Source organism: Rhinolophus ferrumequinum, chromosome 14, assembly GCF_004115265.2.
Source record: "Rhinolophus ferrumequinum isolate MPI-CBG mRhiFer1 chromosome 14, mRhiFer1_v1.p, whole genome shotgun sequence".
Taxonomy (NCBI): domain Eukaryota; kingdom Metazoa; phylum Chordata; class Mammalia; order Chiroptera; family Rhinolophidae; genus Rhinolophus; species Rhinolophus ferrumequinum.
Genome location: NC_046297.1, coordinates 27,091,946 through 27,107,410, shown reverse-complemented (window position 1 = coordinate 27,107,410; position 15,465 = coordinate 27,091,946). Strand labels below are relative to the sequence as shown.

The 15,465-nt window shown below is 40.0% G+C and overlaps 1 pseudogene; it reads right to left on the bottom strand.

The window, feature by feature from the left end:
• The window catches only part of LOC117033704 (peroxidasin-like protein), a 144,492-nt pseudogene that overhangs the window by 101,023 nt on the left and 28,004 nt on the right, over nucleotides 1–15,465 (bottom strand).

Here is a 15,465-nt window from a genome sequence, read left to right as displayed (position 1 = left end):
AAGAAATGGTAACTATTCTAAGATTACCACCCCTACCACCAAGTCTACTCTTCACTGTATAGACCATTATGAGGGCTAAATAAAATTGCAAAACAGTAATTGTTTATATAATATAAAAGGGGGAGTAACTGGGAGAACTTTGTCAATAAAGATATAAAACTAAAATGATAACTAGCTTAAATACATTAAGTAGGCCAAAGGTGGTTGATTGTCTCATCAATGAAAAATGAAACCAAACAATAACAACGAAAAACAAACAAACAAATAATACCTGTCAACCTGTTAGTTTGCCTATTTTACAGCAAAATTACCTTATGGCCAATAAGTTAAACGGTAAAAAAAGTTTGCGGCAAAAATACTTGAGGCAAAGATATCTAAGGCAAAGATGCTTACAGTGAAAATACCAGACATGGTAGGAATCTATCTTCCCAGACAGTAAAATTACAATATATAAAGCTCAAAAAGAAAGGGGTGTGGTGGGGTAGGGTGAGGGTCGCAGTTGTTAGTACTGGTGGAAATAATCAAAATATGATAACAGTCTGTGAAATTGAATATAAAGAGTATATGAGGCAGCCTAAATTTGAGGAGAGGAAGTGATTACCTTATAGCGTTCTGTGTTAGACAATTAACAAATTATTTATTTTCTTTCTTTTGAATTAAAGTTCATTGGGGTGACAATAGTTAGTAAAGTTACATAGGTATCAGGTGTACAATTCTGTATTACATCATCTCTAAATCCCATTGGGTGTTCACCACCCAGAGTCAGTTCTCCTTCTATCACCATATATTTGATCCCCTTTACACTCATCTACCACCCTCCACCCCCCCTTACCCTCTGGTAACCACTAAACTGTTGTCCGTGTCTATGAGTTTTTGTTTCTCATTTGTTTGTCTTGTTCTTTTGTTGTTTTGGGTTTATATACCACATATCAGTGAAATCATATGGTTCTCTGCTTTTTCTGTCTGACTTATTTCACTTAGCATTATAATCTCAAGATCCATCCATGTTGTCACAAATGGTCCTATATCATCTTTTCTTACCGCCGAATAGTATTACATTGTGTATATATACCACAACTTCTTTATCCATTCATCTATTGAAGGATATTTTGTTTTTTTCCATGTCTTGGCTACCGTAAATAAAGCTGCAATGAACTAAAAGCTGCAATGAAATAAACCTGGAGCACACTTGTCTTTATGGATAAATATTTTCAGATTTTTGGGGTAGTACCCAGGAGAGGAACTGCTGGGTCATATGATAATTCTATTCGTAATTTTTTGAGGAACCTCCACACTGCCTTCCACAGCTGCTACACCAGTCTGCATTTCCATCAACAGTGTATGAGGGTTCCTTTTTCTCCACAGCCTCTCCAACATTTGTTATTATTTGCTGTGTTGATGATAGCCATTATAACTGGGGTTAGGTGGTATCTCATTATGTTTTTATTTGCATTTCTTTGATGATTAGTGATGTTGAACATTTTTCCATATGTCTATTTGCCATTTGTATGTCCTCTTTGGAGAAATGTCTCTTCAAGTCCTCTGCCCATTTTTCAATTAGGTTGTTTGTTTTTTGTTATTGAGTTGTATGAGTTCCTTGTAAGCTTTTAAGTTTGATATAGTCCCATTCGTTTATTTAACTTTTACTCTCCTTGCCTTTGGAGTCAAATTCATAAAATGTTCTTTGAACCTAAGATCCACAAGTTTAGTACCAATGTTTTTTTTCTATGCAGTTTATTGTTTCAGGTATTATGCTTAAGTGTTTGATTCATTTTGAATTAATTTTGGTACATGGTGACAGATATTTCCCTCTGTTTCTTCTTTTATTACAGTACATATTTCAGTTCTGAATTTTTTTTTGAGTGGTTACCTTTAAGTTTATGTAAAAGAAAGTTTGATATTTAGAGTATTCCATTTTCTTCAGCACACTGACTTTCTCCATTCCCATATTCCAGTTCAGGCCTTTACTCTTCCCCTTTTTATGTTTTGGTTGCCACAAATTGTCCCTGTTGATGGTGGTCAAATAGCCTCCTTTAGTATTTTTTATAGTGCAGGTCGTATATTAGAAAATTCCCTCAGCTTCTATATGTCTGGAAAGGTCTTTATTCCTCCTTCATATCTAAAAGATGTCTTCGCTGGATATATTATCCTTGGCTCATAATTTATTTCTTTCAATAGTTCGAATATTTGGTTCCACTACTTCCTGGCTTGTAGAGTTTCTGCTGAAAAATCTGATGATAATCTAATGGGCTTTCCTTTGTAGGTTACCATCTTCTTTTCCCTGGCTGCCTTGAGGATTCTTTCTTTGTCGTTGATTTTAGACAGCTTCAATACAATGTGCCTTGGAAAAGGCCTGTTGGGATTGAGGTAATTGGGTTTTTTATTTCTGGATTCGAGGGTGAAGTTCTTTTCACAAGTTTGGGAAGTTCTCATCAACTATTTGTTTGACTGTACTCTCTGTTCCTTTCTCTCTTTCTTCTCCTTCTGGTATGCCCATTATTCATCTATTGCTCTTTCTGATGGAGTCAGAAAGTTCCTGCAGATTTCTTTCATTTCTTTGAAGTCTCAAGTCTCTTTCTTCTTCCATCCGTGTAATTTTCAGGTTTCTATCTTTGACGTCACTGATTCTTTCCTCCATCTGGTCAACTCTACTACCTAAGATGGGTATTTCATTCTTAATTTCTTCTATTAAGTTCTTAATCTCCAGAAATTCTATTTGGTTCTTTTTTAAAATTTCAATCTCTTTGGTAAAATGCTCATGTTGTTCTTTGATTGTGTTTCTGAGTTCATTAAACTGCCTTTCTGTGTTTTCTTGCATCTCGTTGCGTTTTTTTCAGAACTGCAATCTTGAATTCTCTGTCATTTAAGTCACATATTTCCATACCTTTCAGTTCCTTTTCTGGAGACTTTTCACTTTCTTTCTGAGCTGTCTTGTTGCCTTTGTTATTCATGGCAATTACTGATTTATTATTTCTCTTCCTAGACATCTACAGGAGTGTCTTCTGCAACAGGTTGATAGGAAGAGGGCTTTCTTTAGTTTCCCAGTACTCGTTGGTAGAATGTTTTATTTTCTCTCCGATTGCAGCCTTTTTTTTCTTTCTCACACTGTAGTGCTATGTTTTCTCTGCACTATTCCAGCTTCTCACACAATGTGGGGATTCCCTGGGAGACAGGCTTCTCCTCTGTTACCAGTTCACGTGGGTCACAGGGCACAGTGTCTGTGTGGGTATGCAGAGAGCTTTTGAACTTCCAAAGCTCTTCCTGAACCAGATTCAGAGCCCGTGTGTTTCAGCAGTTCTGTTTACTCCTGCAGTGATCTGCCCAGATAGGTGGGGACGGGGGCAGGGTGAGTTGTGAGAGGTGGCCCAGAGCAATGGCAGCGACTACCACCACAGCCGGTCCTGCTTCCACAGCTCCCTCCCCTTTGCCAGAACTAGTTGGGCTGCGAATCTCTGTCTGCAGACCACAGTTTTCAGAACAGCAAATATTCTGTTCTTTTTGTCTGACTCCACTACTGTTCCGCTTCTAGCACTGGGCAGGTGGGGGTGGGGTGAGTTCTGGGAGGGTAGGGAGGGTGCGGCTAGTCTCAGTGCCTAAGGCTTCCGTTCTCTGCTCAGCAGTGAGGGCTTAAACCACCGTTTTCAGCCTTCTTCCCTCAGTCTTTGCTCCGAGGTCTCAGCTGTGAGCACTGGGTTCAGCCGTGTTATATGCTGTCCCCTCAGTCCTGTGGGCCATAAGCGGAAACCTAGTTATCCTAGTTCTTCCCTCTCCAGCATCTGTGGTAGTTCCGGGATGCAGCGTGCTTGGAGTACTGAGCTAGGTCTGCGTCCTGCGCCCACTTGGCTCCCTCTCTGCACTTCTACCTTCCCTCCTCCCCAGCTGGTGTGATTCGCCCACCTTTAGGTGAATTCAGCACTGCACCTCTTCGTCTTGCCTGTCTGCTGTGCAGGGAGTCCTTTGTGGATTTATAGTTGTTCGATTTGTTGTAAATTCCAGGGGAGATTTCCAGAGGCTCACCTCACGCTGCCATTTTGATGACGTCTTCCTCTTATTTTAAGCAGAGAAAAATAGCTTTGCAAAACTTTTAAAAAATCTATCACAGCCTAATGAGACTCATACATGCTTCAATTGACTTTCAGGGCAGTTAACCTGCTCAACTCTTTAAATCATAGCATAATGTCATTGGATAATTGCACTGTCATAATACAATTAGATAGTAACCCCACTGCCCCATTCTCAGTTTTCTAAGGTAATATTATGTGAGTCTATAGTAAATTATGGCTGTATATGCCTCTCTTGCTACAGGTACTGCCACTAATGGGTCTTAGCTCCACTTGGCTGAGACATAAATGAGTTCTATGGATTGGCAATAAACAGAGTCCAATTAAGAAAATTGGCTTCAACAGACCACCCAGGGTTCTGGAAAAAATGTGATAGTCTTGACAGGGAATCTGAATGTAAGATTCATTTATGTTTGATTTGTGATTGAGGTGTCTCAGCTGCAGTTTTTCCCTTCTACTGGTCAAGGCAGATTCTGTATACAGAGACTCCTAACTGGCAGTAATATTGTAGACAACGTGTGCCATTTCCAGGATGTGTGTTCCCAGTGTGACACAGGGACCTGGGAAGACCCTCTGTTCCCAAAGGACCTTTTTCATCAGAGTGTAAAGCTGCCTGTATCTCTACATAATTCACTGATAAATGAGGCCTAAAAGGCCTGAGTACATACAAACATGAAGCTAGAAGAAAACAATAAATAAATAACTCATTTGTACATTAGTTAAGGCATCAGTTCCAATTTTTCCTCTAGAGTTTGTAATAAAGCAATTTTCTAATTTTAACTCACAGAAGAAAAAACAAGAACTTGATCATAAAGTACTCGCTGCACCTTATATTTTTTTAATATTTTAATGAATGTTTTTGCCATAGCCATTCTAAAGTGATCTTCACAGGTAAGTCATGTATGAACCTGTATATATTAGGTCTGATACAAACCAAAATATTTTATTAAGAATTGGAGCTAAAAATTAAAAGGTGGTAAAATACTGTTGATAAAATAGTGATTATTTACTGGTGACTGTTCATGTTCATGGTCAGCATGGTCAACAAAACAAGAAAAATTAAGTTTGCCTGCGAAAAATTAGGTTTTAGTTTCTTAACTAAAAATGGGTTTCAAATAGGTTGCAATGCTTGTATTCATATTAAAATCACAAACTAACTACACTTCTATTACTAAAGTTCTGTTGTAGTTGGTAAATTTCTTGTTTCAATTAACATATATTAAAAATGCTAATGATTTACATAGTCCAAATCCCTAATCTAAAGCAATAAGAATTAACGTATTTCAAAAACAAAAACAAAATAAAACAAAAACTTAAAAAATTAGTTCATTAATCCTCTGACTATTTAACAACTTACTTGCTAAGAACAAGGCATTGTTACACATGAAGGATAGAAAGATTAAGGAGATTGGCTATTTTTTTCCAGAAAAGTCACATTTTGATGAAAAAGTTGAGCACATTAAATAGCTACAATATGGAATATTTTAATATGAATTAGTACAAAAGGCTAAGAGATCAATGAAGAAAAGTCTCTGCAAGGATAACAATATTAGGAAACTTTGATTTGGGTCTGGAAGACTGAGGAAGTTTTAGTCAAGTAGGTAAAGGAAAGAAATGTTTTCTAGGCAGAAGGAATAGCTTTCAAAGGCATAAAGAAAAGAAAGATCATGGCATTCTCATAGGGAAAGGAGAAAAGTGAATATCAATGTAGATGAAGCATAGAATGCCTGAATTTGGCTTGGAAAGTGATAAGAAATGTGGCTGAAATTTTAGATCAGGACAGGAGTCTAAAGGGATTTGTTCCTAAGTACAATATTTTTGAAACCTAATAGAAAGAAGAAAATCCTATGATGTTTTTAAGCAGAGGTGGTATGCTCTGATCTGTACTTTGCAATAAATTTGATGCTTTAAGAAGGAAGGAATGTAGGAGGGAACATTCAAGATGGTGAATTAGGTAAAAACTATGCCTACTGCATCCCAGAATCACACCAAAATTACAAATAAATTATAGAAAAATCAACCTCAAGATTCATCTGAACACTAGCTGAGCAGAACCACTATAATAACTAAGGACATAAAGAAGAGGGCATATCGAGACTGGTAGGAGGTGCAGAGACATGAAACCGGCTGACCCCAAATCCACAGAGAGAGGTTGCATGCCAGGAAGGAAACCTTGGTGGCAAAGGTCCCCTTGAACAGAGTGGGTCCTCCCAGCCCCACGCCAGGCTTCTCAGCCCAGGGGTCCTGTGCTGGGAAGAGGAGTTCCCATGGCATCTGGTAGTGAAAACCAGTGAAAACTCTGTTTGCCCTTCCTGGTCGGGTAAAAGGTGCCTGGAAACCCAGAGCCAACACACAGACTTGCTCATTGGCAGGAATTTGCCTGGTTTCTGGTGGAAGGGATGACAGCTCAGGAGGCCCAGAGACCTTCAGGGAAGGACTGAACTGAGTGCCTGTGGCACAGGAGCTGGAGGGAGGGGAGCCTTGGTTTTCCCTCTGTAGGGCCTATACACATGTGACTTACGGGTAGTGGGGAGAGGGTTGCCATCTTTTCAGGGTTAAGCACTGTGCTAAAGGGCCAAGTCTGGGACCACATTGGTCTGGTAAAATCTGCACATGATCATTGCCTTTGTGATGCCCAGGGTGCTTTCCCTCTGCACAGCTGATGCTACATTGCCCCGGGACCCTCTTGACTGCTGGGCTACTGGCCCCACCCCACAGGCTTTGGATTAAAGAGGGGGAGGGCCTGTGGTGACCTGGGAAACATTTGCTGTACAGCGATCAGCCAAGACCTGGGCCACAACAGCATAGACAGGTGGTAGCTTGGGGGGACTGAGGCGGGCGGTGGCTGGCTGTAGCATTCTCAGAGCATCTTTGCTGGGTGGTTGAGGGCCCAGCACTGGTCTGGGGGCTGAGATGGCACTGACTTTGTAGAAACCAACGAACATACCCCTTAGTTCCCTGGAACTCCACCCCACCCACCTAGAGCTGCATTGTCAGGGTCACTCTAGGTTCCTGGATGGTTGACCCCACCCCCAAAAGCCACAAAGGAAGTTTTTTACAGCAGTGGACAATCCAAAATGGCCTGGAAAGATTTTGGTGGTGGATAGTGACCCAAAAGCTGCACTGCAGCCACTCAGGGGCAGTTCTTGGAATTTGTGAGCCTGAGGTACTGGCTGGTTGCAGTGTTCTTGGGGCACTGTACAAGATGGTCAGAGGCTGGGCACTGGGGTAAGAACTGAATCTGCATTAACGTTGTAAAAACCATCAGTCATGTCTCGTGACTCTCTTGAACTGCCGCTCGCCCAGCTAGTGCTGCATTGCCAAAGACACTCTCAACACCAGGTCAACCAGCCCTGCACATGCACCTAAAGAGCCTCTTTCAATGGCTGGGTCTTACAAGCAGCTGGTGGGTGGAAATAGGCCTAGGGGACCCTGTATCTTTTGCTAAGCTGCTTTGGGCCCACTATTAGTGGCAGCAGGCCTCAGTTCACTGTGATGCCACCCCCACATGCCTCAGGACCAGCACAGGCAGCAGCCAACCACATATAACACTGAGGCACCTACCAGGTAGCCACACGCTGGTAACAGACAAGGCTGAAATTGCCCTGCACAGGAGCCCCATATAATTGGCACCAGAAACAATACTCCCAGAGGCCAGTTTCAGACCACACCAGAGCACTAACTGGTTCGCCCCACAAGCTGCACACCCAAAGGGAAGATCTCAACAGGCACAAGAGCCCACAGGGGCAAAGCTGCCCCTGAGGGGTCAGCCCCCACACAGCAGCTCATACACTGTGGGTGTAGCCAATTTTCATAGTCAGCCTGTGTGTCAATCCCACCCACTGAAATGTCAAAAGCAATCAAGGCTCAACTACTACAGGAGAACAAACACAATGCAAGGGACACCTGTGGAATACACGCACAAGAGATTAGGAAGACTGTGCAATTTGACTACATAGGACACACACTATATAAGTTCACCCTGCAAAGACCGAGAGACATAGTAAATCTACATAATACATAGAAACAAATACAGACTGGCAGCCAGAATGAGGAAACAAAGATCCATGTCCCAAATAGAAGAACAGAAGAAACCTGCAGAGACAGAACTAAATGGAATGGAGGTGATCAACCTACCAGAGACAGATTAAAACACTGATTATAAGAATGCTTAAAGAAATTAGTGAGAATTTCAGCAAAGAAATAGCAAGCATAATGAAGGACATAGAAATCATGAAAAAAACACAGTCAGAAATAAAGAATACAATAATGTAAATGAAGAATACAACAGAAGGAATCAACAGCAGATTAGATAAAGCAAAGGATAGAATCAGTGATTTAGAAGACAAGGTAGCAGAATACACCCAATCAGAACAACAACAACAACAACAAAATATAAAACAATGAAGATATGTTAAGAGAATTGTAGGACAACATCAGGTACAACAACATTAACATCATAGGAGTACCAGAAGGAAAAAAGAGGGAAGAAGGGATCGGGAACCTATTTGAAGAAATAATGACCAAATACTTCCCTAAACCGATGAAGGAAATTGACAAACAGCCCAGGAAGTACAGATAATCCCAAACAAGATGAACCTAAACAGGCCCAAACCAAGACATATCATAGTTAAAATGCCAAAGGTTAAAGACAAAAACAGAATTCTAAAAGCAGCAAGAGAATGACAGGTAGTTACTTATAAGAGAGCTTCTATAAGACTATCAGCTGTTTTTTCTACAGAAACTGATAAAAAAACAAGGGCCTACAACCAAGCTGCTCTACCCAGCAAGGCTAGCATTTGAAATTGAAGGAGAGATAAAGAGCTTCCAAGAGAAGAAAAAAACTAAAGGAATTCATTACCACCAAGCTACTATTACAGGAAATGATAAAAAGACTTCTTTAAGCAGAAGAAAAGAGAAAACAAACTAACGAAGACCAGAAACATGAATAATAAAATGGCAATAACTATGTACCTATCAATAATCACTTTAAACGTAAATGAATTAAATGCTCCAATCAAAAGACATAGGGTAGCTGAGTGGATAAAAAAACAAGACTCATGCACATGCTGTTTATAAAAGACCCATCCCAGATCAAAATACACATACAGACTGAAAGTGAAGGGATGGAAAAGATATTTCATGCAAATGGACATGAAAAAAGGTGGGGTAGCAATACTTATATCTGACAAAATAGACTTTAAAATGAAGACTATAATAAAAGACAAAGATGGGCATTACATATTAATAAAGGGATCAATCCAACAAGAGGACATAACCCTAGTAAACATCTATTCACCCACATAGGAACACCTAAATATATAAAACAAATATTGACTGACATAAAGAAAGAGATCAACAGAAACACAATCACAGTAGGGAACTTCAACACTCCACTGAAACCAATGGACAGATCCGCTGACAGAAAATCAGTACAGAAACAGTGACCTTCAATGACACTTTAGACCAGAGGGATTTCATCGATATTTTTAGAGCATTTCACCTCAAAGCAGCAAAATATAAATTATTTTCAAGTGCACATGGAACATGTTGCAGTGATGTTCCTAACCATTTTTTTTTGCTATCAGAGGGATTATTCATTATGAATTTGTACCAACTGGACAAACAGTTAACCAAGTTTACTATTTGGAAGTGCTGAATAGGCTACGTGAAAAAGTTAGATGACCTGAACTTTTTGCCAACAATTCATGGTTCTTGCATCACGACAATGCACTAGCTCACACAGCACTGTCTGTGAGGGAGTTTTTTAACCAGTAAACAAATAACTATAGTGGAACAATCTCCCTACTCACCTGATCTGGCCTCCAGTGACTTCTTTCTTTACCCAAAGATAAAGGAAATATTGAAAGGAAGATATTTTGATGACATTCAGGACATCAAGAGTACCATGACGACAGCTCTGATAGCCATTCCAGAAAAAGAGTTCCAAAATTGCTTTGAAGAGTGGACTAGGCGGTGGCATCGGTGTATAGTTTCCCAAGGGGAGTACTTCAAAGGTGACCTAGTGATATTCAGCAATGAGGTATGTAGCACTTGTTCTAGGATAAGTTCACGAACTTAATTGTCAGACTTCGTATATCAAAGAAACAATGACAAAATAAGAAAACAGACTCTGTCCTCCACACAGCATAAATTACAGAACTTAATGTGAACTCAAATGTGTGAAGTTAAAATATGTAAGAAATATACATATATTTATGATTCCCTGCGTTAGCCAATTCTTAATCAATTGGTCATGATTGTATAAAATATAAAGTTTTTAATGTTACAGGTGAGTATGTATTTCGTTCATTCATTGATATATTCTCTGGCTGTTTCTAAATCTGACTGAAGTTGTTTAGAAACAAACTCCCAAAACCACAGTTGAAAATTAATACAAAAGGAAAAGAAGTAACTGGAGAGAGTAAAGAAGTACAATGTAAATTAGTACCTTTAATACTAATTTAAAGTACTTAAAGCCATGCCATATTCATTAGCTTAATCAGCTCCTGATAAACTGCAGTTACAGATGTTTAGACGAAGACTGCAAAAATCATTGCAACGTATTTATTTTATGTTCATAGTTGAATAAGTCTATGGTTGATATTTTACAAATTCACTTTAAGTCACAGGGAAAGTCAGACACCACACAGCCTTTGAAATGTAGCTCAGCCTCCTGGCCTCCCTACACTTCTCATGCTGGCCTCCAGCAGAGGACACGTATCAAGCTGCATGAAGTTTCCCTAGTTCAAATATTCTCTGGAGCAAAGATAATGATTTCCTGTTTGGGTTTCAGAAGGCTTGGGTGTTAATATCCCAAATGCATTAAATGAGCACACAGAAAGCCAGATGTGTAAATGTTCAATGCACAGAGTTTCCAGCCACTATCCATCTCAAAGACCAGTCACACTTCCTGTCAGCCACCTGACCTGCAGTGGAGAACCCATATCTATACTTCAATCTAACAGTGCCTGACTCAACAACAGGCAGGCTACTACTCACACATCAGAAAGATAGGATTTAGGAGGACTTTTGACAGGAAAATTTTAAGAGGAAACATTTTTGGTACTCTATAATTTGTGGTGAATTTACAAGTTAGCTGTGATTTGAGAAGTGGGACTAGAATGAATTGCAAAGCAAGGGTTGCCCCCAGCTTTATTCAAAAGAGATGATTTGCCTATAATAAACATTTGAAATACTGATAGTAATGAATATACTGCCACAAGCCTGTATCTAAACTGTCTTCTTGCTTCACCTGGACTGCTGCAATACATGTAGAATTCCTTGTTGTTAGTGTCTCCTCTTTCCAGTACATCTTCCAAACTCCTGCCAGCTATTAATTTATGGAAAAATATTATCTCATGTCACACTCTTGCTTTTACAGTTCAACACAAGATGAAGATCTAATTCTTTTGCATGGCACACAAGGCCCTTTAAAAGCTGTCCTCTATTATCTTTCTATTCTCTCCTTCTGCCATTCAACCCCACACTTCCCTGCTTCCATCCCTCTCACTGGAATGCAAGGAGTCAACCAATTTATCACACATAGAAAATACCAAGACCACCTCAAATGGCATCAGTTGCTTGCTGTGAATCTTCCACGTAGTTCACATATCTGAGCTCTGTACTCCCATGACATTTAGTCCCCGTCTCTATGACAGCCTTTCACAATGATTACAGAGCTCCCTGCCTTCTCTGCATGCCAGCAGGCTGTACATTATGCTATTTCCTCTGTCTCTGGTCTCAGCCCCTAGCCCAGGGCTAGATTATAGCTGCTCTGCAACATAGTAATAATGCCGACAACTGAAATGGTAATGTTATAATATAATAAAACTCTCTGCAGATAACATTTATTGATTACACAAAATGCACCAGAACTAGGCTAGGTATTTGATACTTTTTATATAACTTAATCTTTAAACAACTCTGAGAAGGAGGCAATATTTTCTCATTTTATATATATTCTGATTCAAAACTAAATACTTTTCACAAGCTCTCAGCACTAAATAAAAATAGAAATTTAAACCAGTCTATGAATCTAAAATCAATGTTCTTTCCAGCAAAAACTTGCAAATTCAACCTGCATGATACTCTGATTTGTTTTAAATATATTATACATTTTCTCAGGGTTCCGAGCCACTGTCCATCTCAAAGGTCAGTCACATTGAGCATCAGACACCTGACCTGCAGCCTAGCACTGCCTGAGTCATTATACAGTTTGATACATTGTACAATTCAATAGTCTACATAAACATGAGACAAATTCTGGTGGCATAAAAATATTTATATCCTTCATATTACAAAAAAGGAACATAATATTGACAATTAGCTGCATAATTTGCAAACAATTTTAAACTTCTCTGGAAGATTTCATATTAATATACCTTAATCTATTGGTAAATACGTTAGTCTTCTATATTTAGCCTTCTACAGACAAAACTTTGTTATTCAACAATTTATTTATTTATTTATTTATTTTAATAATTTAAGGGATGAGAGGTAGTGAGAATGAAGAACAATTAAAGATCTTCCCTGGAAATATTTTATACGTGTAACTTAAAAGAAAATTTGAATCTCACATTTAGAGAAAATAATGCTGATACTTTACTGAAAGGCATTAATAGCACAGTGAAAAGGCCCTGACTTATATTTTGAAGATACATTTAGAATTATTTGTTCTTTTGACACACACACACAAAAAGTGTTTTCATTCTACTACTTTGCTCTGCCTAAGAAAGCTTATGTGATGGACCAGTTTATTATAAAGCTTTGTATAAGTATTTATGACCTTTTAATAACAATGAAAGGGACATGCTTGGATAACCACAGAACGTGAATGAGCTAGACATGCCAACTTCTCCTAGTTCAGATCTACTAACAAGTTACTAGGAGGTAGCAATATTTATATTTACAAAGGAAGTGGATAAGCAAAGAGGTAAAATGGGAGATTTTAGTCTATGAAAATCCTTCCTTTAATATTGAACTTCTCCCACAATAACAATTACTAAGGGCTCTGCAATAAGATCACCAGGAAAACCAAATTCCATCCACACGAAATGCCCTTGAACATTTCTACCTCTTCCAAGAAATTATTAAATCCAGGCAACATTTGCATACTTACTTTTTCAGTTTTTGTCTAATCTCTGAATCTTTAATTTCATTTTGTAGACCCTCGAAATTTTCAATAGACATCAAATTACAGAAAACTCTGAAGTCAAACATATGGAGGGATCCAGTATTCTCATCCCCTTTGCATGTTGCTGGCAGCCAAATCCAGGACCACAGAATGGACAGTGGAGAACAGTTTTTCAGTCAACTCCAGGCTGAGAAATTGAGAGGGCCCCAGTGACTTAGCAGCCACACCAAAGAGCCCCTGAAGGAGTGAATCTATCCCATCTTCCTCAATTATTCTGGATGGTGAGAAAAAAACTTAGTGGAGTAGAAAGTGGCCTTCAAGGATTTCACAAAAGATGTCATTCAGTCGATAAAGAATAAGATTGACTAATATGTGGCTAAATCTGAAGGTGGCAGTATTAAAAGAGTTAACGATACTGCATTCACAGTAGGGTTGTAGCCCTGGTAATCCTTCAGTGTCTTCACGCCATGTTCCCCCAGGATCTTGGGCAGCAAGAGGCTGTAGGTGATGTGCTGCAGCTCAGCAATGACGATCTTCCTGGCTTCCTGATAAAGGGTATCTTCATCTCAGTGGGGTTTGAGGGCAGACAGCACTGTAGCAACCCTGTTGTGTTTCCACAACGTACACATGGCGGTGAAAGCCGGCTGTTCATTGGCCCTGTGGTCACCGGCCAGGAAACAGGGGTTGTGGCTCTTCTGCTCAAGTCTTGTGCATTTGGTGTTTGGGCCTCTAGAAAAGGGCAGTAAGTGCTTTCCCGGAAGGGCCCAAGATAAGCCTGTCATCAGGAGTCCCGGGGCTCTGAGTGGTCTCTGAGAACTTGGGATTCCCACTCTGAGCTCCGTAAACATTAGAGGCATCAATGTATGCTGTGAGCTCCTTAATCTGTTCTCAGGAGTACAATGAGTTCATCACCAATGAGGTTGTGCTGCTGCCGCACACAGGGCTGGAGCATGCAAAGAACATGCATGGTGCACTGGTACCCTGAGGTTCAGTGTGAGGAATGACAATGGAAAAGCAAGGAGGGTCATTAATACACACGGAGCTGCATGGCTGCCCGTCGGTGAAGTGAGACATGCTCAACGCACGCACGCTGTGATCCAAATCGTGGTCTAAAAACTGGCTCCACTGCATGAGCATGTGTGCTTATCTATCATCGGGGGTGACAGTTGTGGTGGCCGCCAACTCTGTGGAGACCAGCCTGGTCAGCAGAAGGAGATACCCACTGGGCAACACGTGGAGGCCAACCCCGCGGGGTAAGTTGAAGCTGTTCTCATAGGCTGGTTTCAGGATGTGTTCAAAGGTGGTCAGGGCCGTGCCCCACGTGGGGTGTTGCAGGTTGTTCCATGTTCCGTCTTGGGATTGGTACTTCTGGTGGAAACACATGTCAGAGCAGTTTGGCACATGCCTATGGCTATGCATCTAGATAAACTGGCGATGAGGCTGAGGTAGCATGGGGACACCAAGTCATTGAAGCAGAATTCTGAGATGTAGAGCAGGGAGAGCAATGAAGAAAGGTGTCCTTGAGGTGGGGAGAGGGGAGAACCTCAAACTCGAGGCACGGTGGGGAACTGCCACACTGGGTGAGCAGAAATCATTACATCCAACATTTCATTAGGGCAAAGCTAAAGGTTCTAATAAAAATAGGGGAGAGACAGTTATATAACAGTTTACAAAACAGGGGAAGTGTTCAGTGACATCAATGTTATGAGCAATGACTAATTGCTAGAATGAACAAAAAGGAAGGAGAAATATGTTCTCATTCCTATCTAAATCTTAGTTCTGTGACTTACATAACTTGGTAAGGACTTGTTAATCATTATCACAGGACTATGAATCTTTTTTTTTTTTATTTCAGAATTCTTTCTTGCAGGGTTTATGCTCCTAGAAGGTAGTATTTAAGATGTGCCAATGTGGATTGTGTGAATGTTAACCCAAAGTTACTTGATATGGGGGGATTAAGCAGTAACTTTTAAACTACCACAGGCTATCATTCCCCAGTGAATGGCAACACAACCTGAGGGTGCCTTGGAGCTACAGTTTTAACAGAGATTCAAATTGCAGCATTATCCCAAATCTGCAAAGAATTATTCAGTTAGTCTTGCTTGGTAAGAGTTATTATCCCTTTTTAATCATTAGGAACTGGCTAATGATACCAGAACCATTTGTCTTTTATCTGTGTAAGTCGCTTCCTGCCTGGGTCCTGGGACATCTTATCTTGGACTGATACAATAATTTTTCTGTATACCAAGACATGGATACTGAGTTCAC